This window comes from Pseudophryne corroboree, chromosome 6, assembly GCF_028390025.1.
Source record: "Pseudophryne corroboree isolate aPseCor3 chromosome 6, aPseCor3.hap2, whole genome shotgun sequence".
Classification (NCBI taxonomy): Eukaryota; Metazoa; Chordata; class Amphibia; order Anura; family Myobatrachidae; genus Pseudophryne; species Pseudophryne corroboree.
Window position 1 is genome coordinate 259,634,438 of NC_086449.1, and position 18,024 is coordinate 259,652,461.

The 18,024-nt window shown below is 47.2% G+C and overlaps 1 long non-coding RNA gene across 1 annotated transcript in view; it reads left to right on the forward strand.

The window, feature by feature from the left end:
• The window catches only part of LOC134935179 (uncharacterized), a 116,878-nt gene that overhangs the window by 31,863 nt on the left and 66,991 nt on the right, over positions 1 to 18,024 (forward strand). The window lies entirely within an intron of this gene.

Consider the following 18,024-nt stretch of genomic DNA (forward strand, 5'->3'; position numbering starts at 1 on the left):
GGACATCCTGCGTGACACTGCAGTGCCACTCCTAGATGGGCCCGGTGTTTGTGTCGGCCACTAGGGTCGCTAATCTTACTCACACAGCTACCTCATTGCGCCTCTTTTTTTCTTTGCGTCATGTGCTGTTTGGGGAGGGTTTTTTGGAAGGGACATCCTGCGTGACACTGCAGTGCCACTCCTAGATGGGCCCGGTGTTTGTGTCGGCCACTAGGGTCGCTAATCTTACTCACACAGTCAGCTACCTCATTGCGCCTCTTTTTTTCTTTGCGTCATGTGCTGTTTGGGGAGGGTTTTTTGGAAGGGCCATCCTGCGTGACACTGCAGTGCCACTCCTAGATGGGCCCGGTGTTTGTGTCGGCCACTAGGGTCGCTAATCTTACTCACACAGTCAGCTACCTCATTGCGCCTCTTTTTTTCTTTGCGTCATGTGCTGTTTGGGGAGGGTTTTTTGGAAGGGCCATCCTGCGTGACACTGCAGTGCCACTCCTAGATGGGCCCGGTGTTTGTGTCGGCCACTAGGGTCGCTTATCTTACTCACACAGCGACCTCGGTGCAAATTTTAGGACTAAAAATAATATTGTGAGGTGTGAGGTATTCAGAATAGACTGAAAATGAGTGTAAATTATGGTTTTTGAGGTTAATAATACTTTGGGATCAAAATGACCCCCAAATTCTATGATTTAAGCTGTTTTTTAGTGTTTTTGGAAAAAAACACCCGAATCCAAAACACACCCGAATCCGACAAAAATAATTCGGTGAGGTTTTGCCAAAACGCGTTCGAACCCAAAACACGGCCGCGGAACCGAACCCAAAACCAAAACACAAAACCCGAAAAATTTCAGGCGCTCATCTCTAGACTAAACTGGCACTTGAACTACTTTTGTGGTATAAAAGCAGCATTTTTTATGCACAAATGTCCTTATAATTGCAATATGTAGGTTTGACTGGATTTGCGAAAGGAGCAAACAGTCCCTAATCCTACATGCTGGCACTTTAGGACACACTTCATTGAAATAACTGTATTTGTTTTCTGCTAATATACAGCATTATGCATGAGACTAATGGGACATTCAGCATGGGCGCAACTAGGGGGGGGCTAAGGGGGCATGCGCCCCAGGTGCAGAATCTTAGAGGGCACAGAGATGGGTACTCTGCCTCCTCTCCGTACTCCGAGACCTAAGAGGCTACCTTCTGCCAGGTCCAAGAACCCTCGCTGCAGGTACCCGCTCCCCAGCACCACCAATGAAACTCCCCCCCCCCCCCCCCCCCCCCCCCATTCCCGGCAACTACAACACTACTAAGGGGCTACCTACTGCTGGGTCCCAGAACCCTCGCTGCAGGTCCCCGCTCCCCAGTACCGCCAATGTGGACTCCAGGGAAACCAACCCCCCGGCAACTAGAACAGGTATGAATGGGGCGGGGGTGGCCATTCACACACTCCTGTGCCTGTGTAATTTATGTCTGCCCCAGCCCTGTTTCTCAGGGCCTCCCCCATCCTGCACAGCAGCACCACCAGAGGAAAACAGGGCGAGAGGAAGCAGCAGCAGATGATAATTTGTCACTTTGACAACTGTTTATTACTGTGTTTTTGACATGGTTCCAAAGTGTGTGTGTGCATGGGGGGGTGGGGGGGGGATAGGGCGCCAAATTACTGCCTTGCCCCAAGTGCTAAAAATTTTAGTTTCAGCCCTGCATTCAGACTGTCACTTGTGTGTGTTTGAAGCCTAGCAATCTTTGCTGTAGTGCAACTAGAAGGTCTGAAATGGTTCCATTAAAAGAAAAGAAGGAGACCCAATCTCCACTAGCTCAGGGCTAATGTAAAAGAAAGGCTTTTTTCATAGTGGACACAATGGCACATCACTCACTTCAAGGCATGGCAGAAAGGGATTTTTGAGACAAAGCTGAGTAGCTGCTAATGGTAGCTGTAATTTCTAGTGATGAGCGGGTTCGGTTCCTCGGAATCCGAACCCCCCCGAACTTCACCCATTTTACACGGTTCCGAGGCGGACTCGAATCTTCCCGCCTTGCTCGGTTAACTCGAGCGCGCCCGAACGTCATCATCCTGCTGTCGGATTCTCGCGAGATTCGTATTCTATATAAAGAGCCGCGCTTCGCCGCCATTTTCACTCGTGCATTGGAGATGATAGGGAGAGGACGTGTGCAGCGTTCTCTCAGTTGTGTTCAATGTGCTGCAAATATCTGTGCTCAGTGTGCTTGCAAATATCTGTGCTCAGTGTGCTGAAAATATCTACGTTCTCTGCCTGAAAAATGCTCCATATCTGTGCTGCATTGTAGTATATAGTAGCTAGACAGTGCAGAATTTTGCTGACCAGTGACCACCAGTATTATATCAGTACGGTACAGTAGTCCACTGCTCTACCTACCTCTGTGTCGTCAAGTATACTATCCATCCATACCTGTGGTGCATTTAAGTTTTGCGCAGTATATATATAGTAGGAGGACAGTGCATCATTTTGCTGACCACCAGTATATAATATATAGCAGTACGGTACAGTAGTCCACTGCTCTACCTACCTCTGTGTCGTCAAGTATACTATCCATCCATACCTGTGGTGCATTTAAGTTTTGCGCAGTATATATAGTAGGAGGACAGTGCATAATTTTGCTGACCACCAGTATATAATATATAGCAGTACGGTACAGTAGGCCATTGCTATTGATATATTACTGGCATATAATTCCACACATTAAAAAATGGAGAACAAAAATGTGGAGGGTAAAATAGGGAAAGATCAAGATCCACTTCCACCTCGCGCTGAAGCTGCTGCCACTAGTCATGGCCGAGACGTTGAAATGCCATCAACGTCGTCTGCCAAGGCCGATGCCCAATGTCATAGTAGAGAGCATGTAAAATCCAAAAAACAAAAGTTCAGTTAAATGACCCAAAAATCAAAATTAAAAGCGTCTGATGAGAAGCGTAAACTTGCCATTATGCCATTTACGACACGGAGTGCCAAGGAACGGCTGAGGCCCTGGCCTATGTTCATGGCTAGTGGTTCAGATTCACATGAGGATGGAAGCACTCATCCTCTCGTTAGAAAACTGCAGTGCCACTCCTAGATGGGCCAGGTGTTTGTGTCGGCCACTTGGGTCACTTAGCTTAGCCACACAGCTACCTCATTTCACCTCTTTTTTTTCATGGCATCTGTAATACCCTGAAGCTATTGCACCATGGGGATCCCCTTGTGATTTTTTTTTTAAACTACATAGAAGAACTACAAAGCCCAGGATAGAATATGGGCTAAATTTTTCTGTCCCTGTCAACCTAGGCAGGGGAATTTGGCGCCACTGCGTTCTATAATTAGTTTCCCCTCCTCAGCAACACAGAGCCCGGGAAGATGGCCCCCACACTGATTGGCCCCTTCAGGTTGCAGGGCAAAAGACACCTGGGGCGGGCTGTTGCTGGGGCTAGAGAGCCAGTGGGGACCCAGGACAGTGGAGGTACAGAGGGACACAGCCTGATATAAGGAGCTGCCCAGCGCGGGAAGGGGGGACCTGGTAAATGGGAAAGTGTACCTGGGGAAGTGGAGCCATGTAGCATCCAGGAGCCTGAAGTGAGCCTGTTGCCCAGCCTAGCCTCCGCCGGGATCTGACATGATGACCTGCCTGTAAAAGAAGAGGAGCCGCCTGCCACGCCATGGAGATCGTCGGCGCTGAAGAGGACCGGAGACCCTGCTGCAGAGGGGAAAAGCTGGCCGCGTCAGTGCCAGCGGGGATGGAGCGCGGAGAAGAGCCGCCGCTGCCGAGAGACTGGATCGCTGGACCGGAGGAACCGCAGCCCGTCCAGCAGAGCAGTGAAGACCCCATCCCCTGGATCCGGCAGAAGAGCGGGCGCTGGAGTGATGAGAAGCGCGCAGGCACCGCGAAGGACGACCCCGGGAAGAAGACCCCAGCGAGGACCCCTGGCGGCTGGAGTACGGCGAGGACCCGAGAAGACCCCAGCGAGGACCCCTGGCGGCTGGAGTACGGCGAGGACCCGAGAAGACCCCAGCGTAGAGATGACGGCGCGGACCGGAGTCTGCTGCACAAGAGAAGAGCGACCTGCGGCTGGAGATCAGTGAGAGGACGGCGGGGACCGGAGCAGAAGAGGACATCGCCGGCAGAAGTAGTGAAGAAGATTCGGGAGCAGATCGGAGGTGGCAGAAGCGCCGCAGCAGGTGGTGAGACCCTGATCGCCCTTCCGCTGCCATACTCTGCCCCTGTTGTGCCCTCCGCTGCAAAAACTCTGCTAATAGGGACATACTTAACAAGGGGGGTAGGTTTCCCTTCTTCACTGCCCCTGCCCTACCTTCCGCTGCTTGAACTCTGCAAAGAGGGGACATAGTATTTGTAAAGGGGGGTAGACACCCCTAAGATCCCCTGGGTCCTGTTATTTATCCCCTTCCGCTGCAGGAACTCTGCATTGGGGGACACATTATTTAATACGGAGTAGGCACCCCTTCTGTTAGTGAGAGGGGTATTTCAATAGTTCTTTCATACAAGCTCCGCCCAGCAGTTTAATAGTCAATGTTAATGTGCTTATCTGCAATTGAGTTATGCTGGTATCTATAGTTCTTTCATGCAAGCTCCGCCCAGCAGTTTAATAGTCAATGTGAATGTGCTTATCTGCAATTGAGTTATGCTGGTATCTATAGTTCTTTCATGCAAGCTCCGCCCAGCAGTTTAATAGTCAATGTTAATGTGCTTATCTGCAATTGAGTTATGTTGGTATCTATAGTTCTTTCCTGCAAGCTCCGCCCAGCAGTTTAATAGTCAATGTGAATGTGCTTATCTGTAATTGAGTTATGCTGGTATCTATAGTTCTTTCATGCAAGCTCCGCCCAGCAGTTTAATAGTCAATGTGAATGTGCTTATCTGCAATTGAGTTATGCTGGTATCTATAGTTCTTTCATGCAAGCTCCGCCCAGCAGTTTAATAGTCAATGTTAATGTGCTTATCTGCAATTGAGTTATGCTGGTATCTATAGTTCTTTCATGCAAGCTCCGCCCAGCAGTTTAATAGCCAATGTGAATGTGCTTATCTGTAATTGAGTTATGCTGGTATCTATAGTTCTTTCATGAAAGCTCCGCCCAGCAGTTTAATAGCCAATGTGAATGTGCTTATCTGCAATTGAGTTATGCTGGTATCTATAGTTCTTTCATGCAAGCTCTGCCCAGCAGTTTAATAGCCAATGTGAATGTGCTTATCTGTAATTGAGTTATGCTGGTATCTATAGTTCTTTCATGCAAGCTCTGCCCAGCAGTTTAATAGTCAATGTTAATGTGCTTATCTGCAATTGAGTTATGCTGGTATCTATAGTTCTTTCATGCAAGCTCCGCCCAGCAGTTTAATAGTCAATGTGAATGTGCTTATCTGCAATTGAGTTATGCTGGTATTTATAGTTCTTTCATGCAAGCTTCGCCCAGCAGTTTAATAGTTAATGTGAATGTGCTTATCTGTTTCAATTGTGCGCCAGTTACCTGCTTCCTGCCACCTGTATTGCTAACGCTGGTTACCTGAGACTATTATTTAGAAGCCATAACCAGCCTGCTTCAATTGTGCGCCAGTTACCTGTTTATCTGCCACCTGTATTGCTGACGCTGGTTAGCTGGGACTGTTATTTAAAAGCCATAACCAGCCTGCTTCAATTGTGCGCCAGTTACCTGTTTACCTGCCACCTGTATTGCTGACGCAGGTTACCTGAGACTTTAGTTTAAAAGCCACAACCAGCCTGCTTCAACTGTGCACCTGTTTCCTGCTTATCTGCCACTTGGATTGCTGACGCAGGTTACCTGAGACTTTAGTTTAGAAGCCATAACCAGCCTGCTCCAACTGTGCACCTGTTTCCTGCTTACCTGTCACTTGTATTGTTAAACGCTGGTTACCTGAGACTTTAGTTTAGAAGCCATAACCAGCCTGCTCCAACTGTGCACCTGTTTCCTGCTTACCTGTCGCTCGTATTGCCAAACGCTGGTTACCTGAGACTTTAGTTTAGAAGCCATAACCAGCCTGCTCCAACTGTGCACCTGTTTCCTGCTTACCTGTCGCTCGTATTGCCAAACGCTGGTTACCTGAGACTTTAGTTTAGAAGCCATAACCAGCCTGCTCCAACTGTGCACCTGTTTCCTGCTTACCTGTCACTTGTATTGTTAAACGCTGGTTACCTGAGACTGTAGTTTAGAAGCCATAACCAGCCTGCTCCAACTGTGCACCTGTTTCCTGCTTACCTGTCGCTCGTATTGCCAAACGCTGGTTACCTGAGACTTTTGTTTAGAAGCCATAACCAGCCTGCTTCAACTGTGCACCTGTTTCCTGCTTACCTGCCACTTGTATTGCTGACGCAGGTTACCTGAGACTTTAGTTTAAAAGCCATAACCAGCCTGCTTCAATTGTGCACCTGTTTCCTGCTTACCTGCCACCTGTATTGCTGACGCAGGTCACCTGAGACTTTAGTTTAGAAGCCACAACCAGGCTGCTTCAACTGTGCACCTGTTTCCTGCTTACCTGCCACTTGGATTGCTGACGCAGGTTACCTGAGACTTTAGTTTAGAAGCCATAACCAGCCTGCTCCAACCGTGCACCTGTTTCCTGCTTGCCTGTCACTTGTATTGTTAAACGCTGGTTACCTGAGACTTTAGTTTAGAAGCCTTAACCAGCCTGCTTCAACTGTGCACCTGTTTCCTGCTTTCCTGCCACTTGTTAATTTTGTAATTTTGTTAGGATAATAAAATGGAGTTAGATCCTGTATATGTGTGTGTTGTCATTGTGTCTGAGAGGTAAAGCAGGTCTGCCGCTCTGATCACCCGAACCTGATTCACATCAGCACCCCACAATTTAGTTTAAGTTTTCGGCACCGTAAATGTTATGTGTTATGGGTTTGTGGGTGTTACATATCTCTTTGGCGTCACGAACAGGATCAGAGAATATCAGGCGGGCCTGTGCTCCAGACACAATGACTTGTTTGCCAAAAGAGCTGTACTCAGTTCAAGGCTTATGTTAACCGATGTATAGTGTTAAGATGTATACGTGAGGACACGTATAATTTTACGGGGGGAGAATGTAATACCCTGAAGCTATTGCACCATGGGGATCCCCTTGTGATTTTTTTTTTTAAACTACATAGAAGAACTACAAAGCCCAGGATAGAATATGGGCTAAATTTTTCTGTCCCTGTCAACCTAGGCAGGGGAATTTGGCGCCACTGCCTTCTATAATTAGTTTCCCCTCCTCAGCAACACAGAGCCCGGGAAGATGGCCCCCACACTGATTGGCCCCTTCAGGTTGCAGGGCAAAAGACAGCTGGGGCGGGCTGTTGCTGGGGCTAGAGAGCCAGTGGGGACCCAGGACAGGGGAGGTACAGAGGGACACAGCCTGATATAAGGAGCTGCCCAGCGCGGGAAGGGGGGACCTGGTAAATGGGAAAGTGTACCTGGGGAAGTGGAGCCATGTAGCATCCAGGAGCCTGAAGTGAGCCTGTTGCCCAGCCTAGCCTCCGCCGGGATCTGACATGATGACCTGCCTGTAAAAGAAGAGGAGCCGCCTGCCACGCCATGGAGATCGTCGGCGCTGAAGAGGACCGGAGACCCTGCTGCAGAGGGGAAAAGCTGGCCGCGTCAGTGCCAGCGGGGATGGAGCGCGGAGAAGAGCCGCCGCTGCCGAGAGACTGGATCGCTGGACCGGAGGAACCGCAGCCCGTCCAGCAGAGCAGTGAAGACCCCATCCCCTGGATCCGGCAGAAGAGCGGGCGCTGGAGTGATGAGAAGCGCGCAGGCACCGCGAAGGACGACCCCGGGAAGAAGACCCCAGCGAGGACCCCTGGCGGCTGGAGTACGGCGAGGACCCGAGAAGACCCCAGCGAGGACCCCTGGCGGCTGGAGTACGGCGAGGACCCGAGAAGACCCCAGCGTAGAGATGACGGCGCGGACCGGAGTCTGCTGCACAAGAGAAGAGCGACCTGCGGCTGGAGATCAGTGAGAGGACGGCGGGGACCGGAGCAGAAGAGGACATCGCCGGCAGAAGTAGTGAAGAAGATTCGGGAGCCGATCGAAGGTGGCAGAAGCGCCGCAGCAGGTGGTGAGACCCTGATCGCCCTTCCGCTGCCATACTCTGCCCCTGTTGTGCCCTCCGCTGCAAAAACTCTGCTAATAGGGACATACTTAACAAGGGGGGTAGGTTTCCCTTCTTCACTGCCCCTGCCCTACCTTCCGCTGCTTGAACTCTGCAAAGAGGGGACATAGTATTTGTAAAGGGGGGTAGACACCCCTAAGATCCCTTGGGTCCTGTTATTTATCCCCTTCCGCTGCAGGAACTCTGCATTGGGGGACACATTATTTAATACGGAGTAGGCACCCCTTCTGTTAGTGAGAGGGGTATTTCAATAGTTCTTTCATGCAAGCTCCGCCCAGCAGTTTAATAGTCAATGTTAATGTGCTTATCTGCAATTGAGTTATGCTGGTATCTATAGTTCTTTCATGCAAGCTCCGCCCAGCAGTTTAATAGTCAATGTGAATGTGCTTATCTGCAATTGAGTTATGCTGGTATCTATAGTTCTTTCATGCAAGCTCCGCCCAGCAGTTTAATAGTCAATGTTAATGTGCTTATCTGCAATTGAGTTATGCTGGTATCTATAGTTCTTTCCTGCAAGCTCCGCCCAGCAGTTTAATAGTCAATGTGAATGTGCTTATCTGTAATTGAGTTATGCTGGTATCTATAGTTCTTTCATGCAAGCTCCGCCCAGCAGTTTAATAGTCAATGTGAATGTGCTTATCTGCAATTGAGTTATGCTGGTATCTATAGTTCTTTCATGCAAGCTCCGCCCAGCAGTTTAATAGTCAATGTTAATGTGCTTATCTGCAATTGAGTTATGCTGGTATCTATAGTTCTTTCCTGCAAGCTCCGCCCAGCAGTTTAATAGTCAATGTGAATGTGCTTATCTGCAATTGAGTTATGCTGGTATCTATAGTTCTTTCATGCAAGCTCCGCCCAGCAGTTTAATAGTCAATGTTAATGTGCTTATCTGCAATTGAGTTATGCTGGTATCTATAGTTCTTTCCTGCAAGCTCCGCCCAGCAGTTTAATAGTCAATGTGAATGTGCTTATCTGTAATTGAGTTATGCTGGTATCTATAGTTCTTTCATGCAAGCTCCGCCCAGCAGTTTAATAGTCAATGTGAATGTGCTTATCTGCAATTGAGTTATGCTGGTATCTATAGTTCTTTCATGCAAGCTCCGCCCAGCAGTTTAATAGTCAATGTTAATGTGCTTATCTGCAATTGAGTTATGCTGGTATCTATAGTTCTTTCCTGCAAGCTCCGCCCAGCAGTTTAATAGTCAATGTGAATGTGCTTATCTGCAATTGAGTTATGCTGGTATCTATAGTTCTTTCATGCAAGCTCCGCCCAGCAGTTTAATAGTCAATGTGAATGTGCTTATCTGCAATTGAGTTATGCTGGTATCTATAGTTCTTTCATGCAAGCTCCGCCCAGCAGTTTAATAGTCAATGTTAATGTGCTTATCTGCAATTGAGTTATGCTGGTATCTATAGTTCTTTCATGCAAGCTCCGCCCAGCAGTTTAATAGTCAATGTGAATGTGCTTATCTGCAATTGAGTTATGCTGGTATCTATAGTTCTTTCATGCAAGCTCCGCCCAGCAGTTTAATAGTCAATGTTAATGTGCTTATCTGCAATTGAGTTATGCTGGTATCTATAGTTCTTTCATGCAAGCTCCGCCCAGCAGTTTAATAGTCAATGTGAATGTGCTTATCTGCAATTGAGTTATGCTGGTATCTATAGTTCTTTCATGCAAGCTCCGCCCAGCAGTTTAATAGTCAATGTTAATGTGCTTATCTGCAATTGAGTTATGCTGGTATCTATAGTTCTTTCCTGCAAGCTCCGCCCAGCAGTTTAATAGTCAATGTGAATGTGCTTATCTGTAATTGAGTTATGCTGGTATCTATAGTTCTTTCATGCAAGCTCCGCCCAGCAGTTTAATAGTCAATGTGAATGTGCTTATCTGCAATTGAGTTATGCTGGTATCTATAGTTCTTTCATGCAAGCTCCGCACAGCAGTTTAATAGCCAATGTGAATGTGCTTATCTGTAACTGAGTTATGCTGGTATCTATAGTTCTTTCATGAAAGCTCCGCCCAGCAGTTTAATAGCCAATGTGAATGTGCTTATCTGCAATTGAGTTATGCTGGTATCTATAGTTCTTTCATGCAAGCTCTGCCCAGCAGTTTAATAGCCAATGTGAATGTGCTTATCTGTAATTGAGTTATGCTGGTATCTATAGTTCTTTCATGCAAGCTCTGCCCAGCAGTTTAATAGTCAATGTTAATGTGCTTATCTGCAATTGAGTTATGCTGGTATCTATAGTTCTTTCATGCAAGCTCCGCCCAGCAGTCTAATAGTCAATGTGAATGTGCTTATTTGCAATTGAGTTATGCTGGTATCTATAGTTCTTTCATGCAAGCTCCGCCCAGCAGTTTAATAGTCAATATGAATGTGCTTATCTGCAATTGAGGTATGCTGGTATTTATAGTTCTTTCATGCAAGCTCCGCCCAGCAGTTTAATAGTCAATGTGAATGTGCTTATCTGCAATTGAGTTATGCTGGTATTTATAGTTCTTTCATGCAAGCTTCGCCCAGCAGTTTAATAGTTAATGTGAATGTGCTTATCTGTTTCAATTGTGCGCCAGTTACCTGCTTCCTGCCACCTGTATTGCTAACGCTGGTTACCTGAGACTATTATTTAGAAGCCATAACCAGCCTGCTTCAATTGTGCGCCAGTTACCTGTTTATCTGCCACCTGTATTGCTGACGCTGGTTACCTGGGACTGTTATTTAAAAGCCATAACCAGCCTGCTTCAATTGTGCGCCAGTTACCTGTTTACCTGCCACCTGTATTGCTGACGCAGGTTACCTGAGACTTTAGTTTAGAAGCCATAACCAGCCTGCTCCAACTGTGCACCTGTTTCCTGCTTACCTGTCACTTGTATTGTTAAACGCTGGTTACCTGAGACTTTAGTTTAGAAGCCATAACCAGCCTGCTCCAACTGTGCACCTGTTTCCTGCTTACCTGTCGCTCGTATTGCCAAACGCTGGTTACCTGAGACTTTAGTTTAGAAGCCATAACCAGCCTGCTCCAACTGTGCACCTGTTTCCTGCTTACCTGTCGCTCGTATTGCCAAACGCTGGTTACCTGAGACTTTAGTTTAGAAGCCATAACCAGCCTGCTCCAACTGTGCACCTGTTTCCTGCTTACCTGTCACTTGTATTGTTAAACGCTGGTTACCTGAGACTGTAGTTTAGAAGCCATAACCAGCCTGCTCCAACTGTGCACCTGTTTCCTGCTTACCTGTCGCTCGTATTGCCAAACGCTGGTTACCTGAGACTTTTGTTTAGAAGCCATAACCAGCCTGCTTCAACTGTGCACCTGTTTCCTGCTTACCTGCCACTTGTATTGCTGACGCAGGTTACCTGAGACTTTAGTTTAAAAGCCATAACCAGCCTGCTTCAATTGTGCACCTGTTTCCTGCTTACCTGCCACCTGTATTGCTGACGCAGGTCACCTGAGACTTTAGTTTAGAAGCCACAACCAGGCTGCTTCAACTGTGCACCTGTTTCCTGCTTACCTGCCACTTGGATTGCTGACGCAGGTTACCTGAGACTTTAGTTTAGAAGCCATAACCAGCCTGCTCCAACCGTGCACCTGTTTCCTGCTTGCCTGTCACTTGTATTGTTAAACGCTGGTTACCTGAGACTTTAGTTTAGAAGCCTTAACCAGCCTGCTTCAACTGTGCACCTGTTTCCTGCTTTCCTGCCACTTGTTAATTTTGTAATTTTGTTAGGATAATAAAATGGAGTTATATCCTGTATATGTGTGTGTTGTCATTGTGTCTGAGAGGTAAAGCAGGTCTGCCACTCTGATCACCCGAACCTGATTCACATCAGCACCCCACAATTTAGTTTAAGTTTTCGGCACCGTAAATGTTATGTGTTATGGGTTTGTGGGTGTTACATATCTCTTTGGCGTCACGAACAGGATCAGAGAATATCAGGCGGGCCTGTGCTCCAGACACAATGACTTGTTTGCCAAAAGAGCTGTACTCAGTTCAAGGCTTATGTTAACCGATGTATAGTGTTAAGATGTATACGTGAGGACACGTATAATTTTACGGGGGGAGAATGTAATACCCTGAAGCTATTGCACCATGGGGATCCCCTTGTGATTTTTTTTTTAAACTACATAGAAGAACTACAAAGCCCAGGATAGAATATGGGCTAAATTTTTCTGTCCCTGTCAACCTAGGCAGGGGAATTTGGCGCCACTGCCTTCTATAATTAGTTTCCCCTCCTCAGCAACACAGAGCCCGGGAAGATGGCCCCCACACTGATTGGCCCCTTCAGGTTGCAGGGCAAAAGACAGCTGGGGCGGGCTGTTGCTGGGGCTAGAGAGCCAGTGGGGACCCAGGACAGGGGAGGTACAGAGGGACACAGCCTGATATAAGGAGCTGCCCAGCGCGGGAAGGGGGGACCTGGTAAATGGGAAAGTGTACCTGGGGAAGTGGAGCCATGTAGCATCCAGGAGCCTGAAGTGAGCCTGTTGCCCAGCCTAGCCTCCGCCGGGATCTGACATGATGACCTGCCTGTAAAAGAAGAGGAGCCGCCTGCCACGCCATGGAGATCGTCGGCGCTGAAGAGGACCGGAGACCCTGCTGCAGAGGGGAAAAGCTGGCCGCGTCAGTGCCAGCGGGGATGGAGCGCGGAGAAGAGCCGCCGCTGCCGAGAGACTGGATCGCTGGACCGGAGGAACCGCAGCCCGTCCAGCAGAGCAGTGAAGACCCCATCCCCTGGATCCGGCAGAAGAGCGGGCGCTGGAGTGATGAGAAGCGCGCAGGCACCGCGAAGGACGACCCCGGGAAGAAGACCCCAGCGAGGACCCCTGGCGGCTGGAGTACGGCGAGGACCCGAGAAGACCCCAGCGAGGACCCCTGGCGGCTGGAGTACGGCGAGGACCCGAGAAGACCCCAGCGTAGAGATGACGGCGCGGACCGGAGTCTGCTGCACAAGAGAAGAGCGACCTGCGGCTGGAGATCAGTGAGAGGACGGCGGGGACCGGAGCAGAAGAGGACATCGCCGGCAGAAGTAGTGAAGAAGATTCGGGAGCCGATCGAAGGTGGCAGAAGCGCCGCAGCAGGTGGTGAGACCCTGATCGCCCTTCCGCTGCCATACTCTGCCCCTGTTGTGCCCTCCGCTGCAAAAACTCTGCTAATAGGGACATACTTAACAAGGGGGGTAGGTTTCCCTTCTTCACTGCCCCTGCCCTACCTTCCGCTGCTTGAACTCTGCAAAGAGGGGACATAGTATTTGTAAAGGGGGGTAGACACCCCTAAGATCCCCTGGGTCCTGTTATTTATCCCCTTCCGCTGCAGGAACTCTGCATTGGGGGACACATTATTTAATACGGAGTAGGCACCCCTTCTGTTAGTGAGAGGGGTATTTCAATAGTTCTTTCATGCAAGCTCCGCCCAGCAGTTTAATAGTCAATGTTAATGTGCTTATCTGCAATTGAGTTATGCTGGTATCTATAGTTCTTTCATGCAAGCTCCGCCCAGCAGTTTAATAGTCAATGTGAATGTGCTTATCTGCAATTGAGTTATGCTGGTATCTATAGTTCTTTCATGCAAGCTCCGCCCAGCAGTTTAATAGTCAATGTTAATGTGCTTATCTGCAATTGAGTTATGCTGGTATCTATAGTTCTTTCCTGCAAGCTCCGCCCAGCAGTTTAATAGTCAATGTGAATGTGCTTATCTGTAATTGAGTTATGCTGGTATCTATAGTTCTTTCATGCAAGCTCCGCCCAGCAGTTTAATAGTCAATGTGAATGTGCTTATCTGCAATTGAGTTATGCTGGTATCTATAGTTCTTTCATGCAAGCTCCGCCCAGCAGTTTAATAGTCAATGTTAATGTGCTTATCTGCAATTGAGTTATGCTGGTATCTATAGTTCTTTCCTGCAAGCTCCGCCCAGCAGTTTAATAGTCAATGTGAATGTGCTTATCTGCAATTGAGTTATGCTGGTATCTATAGTTCTTTCATGCAAGCTCCGCCCAGCAGTTTAATAGTCAATGTTAATGTGCTTATCTGCAATTGAGTTATGTTGGTATCTATAGTTCTTTCCTGCAAGCTCCGCCCAGCAGTTTAATAGTCAATGTGAATGTGCTTATCTGTAATTGAGTTATGCTGGTATCTATAGTTCTTTCATGCAAGCTCCGCCCAGCAGTTTAATAGTCAATGTGAATGTGCTTATCTGCAATTGAGTTATGCTGGTATCTATAGTTCTTTCATGCAAGCTCCGCCCAGCAGTTTAATAGTCAATGTGAATGTGCTTATCTGCAATTGAGTTATGCTGGTATCTATAGTTCTTTCATGCAAGCTCCGCCCAGCAGTTTAATAGTCAATGTTAATGTGCTTATCTGCAATTGAGTTATGCTGGTATCTATAGTTCTTTCCTGCAAGCTCCGCCCAGCAGTTTAATAGTCAATGTGAATGTGCTTATCTGTAATTGAGTTATGCTGGTATCTATAGTTCTTTCATGCAAGCTCCGCCCAGCAGTTTAATAGTCAATGTGAATGTGCTTATCTGCAATTGAGTTATGCTGGTATCTATAGTTCTTTCATGCAAGCTCCGCCCAGCAGTTTAATAGCCAATGTGAATGTGCTTATCTGTAACTGAGTTATGCTGGTATCTATAGTACTTTCATGAAAGCTCCGCCCAGCAGTTTAATAGCCAATGTGAATGTGCTTATCTGCAATTGAGTTATGCTGGTATCTATAGTTCTTTCATGCAAGCTCCGCCCAGCAGTTTAATAGTCAATGTTAATGTGCTTATCTGCAATTGAGTTATGCTGGTATCTATAGTTCTTTCCTGCAAGCTCCGCCCAGCAGTTTAATAGTCAATGTGAATGTGCTTATCTGTAATTGAGTTATGCTGGTATCTATAGTTCTTTCATGCAAGCTCCGCCCAGCAGTTTAATAGTCAATGTTAATGTGCTCATCTGCAATTGAGTTATGCTGGTATCTATAGTTCTTTCATGCAAGCTCCGCACAGCAGTTTAATAGCCAATGTGAATGTGCTTATCTGTAACTGAGTTATGCTGGTATCTATAGTTCTTTCATGAAAGCTCCGCCCAGCAGTTTAATAGCCAATGTGAATGTGCTTATCTGCAATTGAGTTATGCTGGTATCTATAGTTCATTCATGCAAGCTCTGCCCAGCAGTTTAATAGCCAATGTGAATGTGCTTATCTGTAATTGAGTTATGCTGGTATCTATAGTTCTTTCATGCAAGCTCTGCCCAGCAGTTTAATAGTCAATGTTAATGTGCTTATCTGCAATTGAGTTATGCTGGTATCTATAGTTCTTTCATGCAAGCTCCGCCCAGCAGTTTAATAGTCAATGTGAATGTGCTTATTTGCAATTGAGTTATGCTGGTATCTATAGTTCTTTCATGCAAGCTCCGCCCAGCAGTTTAATAGTCAATATGAATGTGCTTATCTGCAATTGAGGTATGCTGGTATTTATAGTTCTTTCATGCAAGCTCCGCCCAGCAGTTTAATAGTCAATGTGAATGTGCTTATCTGCAATTGAGTTATGCTGGTATTTATAGTTCTTTCATGCAAGCTTCGCCCAGCAGTTTAATAGTTAATGTGAATGTGCTTATCTGTTTCAATTGTGCGCCAGTTACCTGCTTCCTGCCACCTGTATTGCTAACGCTGGTTACCTGAGACTATTATTTAGAAGCCATAACCAGCCTGCTTCAATTGTGCGCCAGTTACCTGTTTATCTGCCACCTGTATTGCTGACGCTGGTTACCTGGGACTGTTATTTAAAAGCCATAACCAGCCTGCTTCAATTGTGCGCCAGTTACCTGTTTACCTGCCACCTGTATTGCTGACGCAGGTTACCTGAGACTTTAGTTTAGAAGCCATAACCAGCCTGCTCCAACTGTGCACCTGTTTCCTGCTTACCTGTCACTTGTATTGTTAAACGCTGGTTACCTGAGACTTTAGTTTAGAAGCCATAACCAGCCTGCTCCAACTGTGCACCTGTTTCCTGCTTACCTGTCGCTCGTATTGCCAAACGCTGGTTACCTGAGACTTTAGTTTAGAAGCCATAACCAGCCTGCTCCAACTGTGCACCTGTTTCCTGCTTACCTGTCGCTCGTATTGCCAAACGCTGGTTACCTGAGACTTTAGAAGCCATAACCAGCCTGCTCCAACTGTGCACCTGTTTCCTGCTTACCTGTCACTCGTATTGCCAAACGCTGGTTACCTGAGACTTTAGTTTAGAAGCCATAACCAGCCTGCTCCAACTGTGCACCTGTTTCCTGCTTACCTGTCGCTTGTATTGCCAAACGCTGGTTACCTGAGACTTTAGTTTAGAAGCCATAACCAGCCTGCTCCAACTGTGCACCTGTTTCCTGCTTACCTGTCACTTGTATTGTTAAACGCTGGTTACCTGAGACTGTAGTTTAGAAGCCATAACCAGCCTGATCCAACTGTGCACCTGTTTCCTGCTTACCTGTCGCTCGTATTGCCAAACGCTGGTTACCTGAGACTTTTGTTTAGAAGCCATAACCAGCCTGCTTCAACTGTGCACCTGTTTCCTACTTACCTGCCACTTGTATTGCTGACGCAGGTTACCTGAGACTTTAGTTTAAAAGCCATAACCAGCCTGCTTCAATTGTGCACCTGTTTCCTGCTTACCTGCCACTTGGATTGCTGACGCAGGTTACCTGAGACTTTAGTTTAGAAGCCATAACCAGCCTGCTCCAACCGTGCACCTGTTTCCTGCTTGCCTGTCACTTGTATTGTTAAACGCTGGTTACCTGAGACTTTAGTTTAGAAGCCTTAACCAGCCTGCTTCAACTGTGCACCTGTTTCCTGCTTTCCTGCCACTTGTTAATTTTGTAATTTTGTTAGGATAATAAAATGGAGTTAGATCCTGTATATGTGTGTGTTGTCATTGTGTCTGAGAGGTAAAGCAGGTCTGCCACTCTGATCACCCGAACCTGATTCACATCAGCACCCCACAATTTAGTTTAAGTTTTCGGCACCGTAAATGTTATGTGTTATGGGTTTGTGGGTGTTACATATCATGTGCTGTTTGGGGACTATTTTTTGAAGTGCCATCCTGTCTGACACTGCAGTGCCACTCCTAGATGGGCCAGGTGTTTGTGTCGGCCACTTGGGTCGCTTAGCTTAGTCACACAGCTACCTCATTGCACCTCTTTTTTTCTTTGCATCATGTGCTGTTTGGGGACTATTTTTTAAATCTGCCATCCTGTCTGACACTGCAGTGCCACTCCTAGATGGGCCAGGTGTTTGTGTCGGCCACTTGGGTCGCTTAGCTTAGTCACACAGCGACCTTGGTGCGCCTCTTTTTTTCTTTGCATCATGTGCTGTTTGGGGACTATTTTTTGAAGTGCCATCCTGTCTGACACTGCAGTGCCACTCCTAGATGGGCCAGGTGTTTGTGTCGGCCACTTGGGTCGCTTAGCTTAGTCACACAGCGACCTTGGTGCGCCTCTTTTTTTCTTTGCATCATGTGCTGTTTGGGGACTATTTTTTGAAGTGCCATCCTGTCTGATACTGCAGTGCCACTCCTAGATGGGCCAGGTGTTTGTGTCGGCCACTTGGGTCGCTTAGCTTAGTCATCCAGCGACCTCGGTGCATTTTTAGGACTAAAAATAATATTGTGAGGTGTGAGGTGTTCAGAATAGACTGGAAATGAGTGGAAATTATGGTTATTGAGGTTAATAATACTATGGGATCAAAATGACCCCCAAATTCTATGATTTAAGCTGTTTTTGAGGGTTTTTTGTAAAAAAACACCCGAATCCAAGACACACCCGAATCCGACAAAAAAATTTCAGGGAGGTTTTGCCAAAACGCGTCCGAATCCAAAACACGGCCGCGGAACCGAATCCAAAACCAAAACACAAAACCCGAAAAATGTCCGG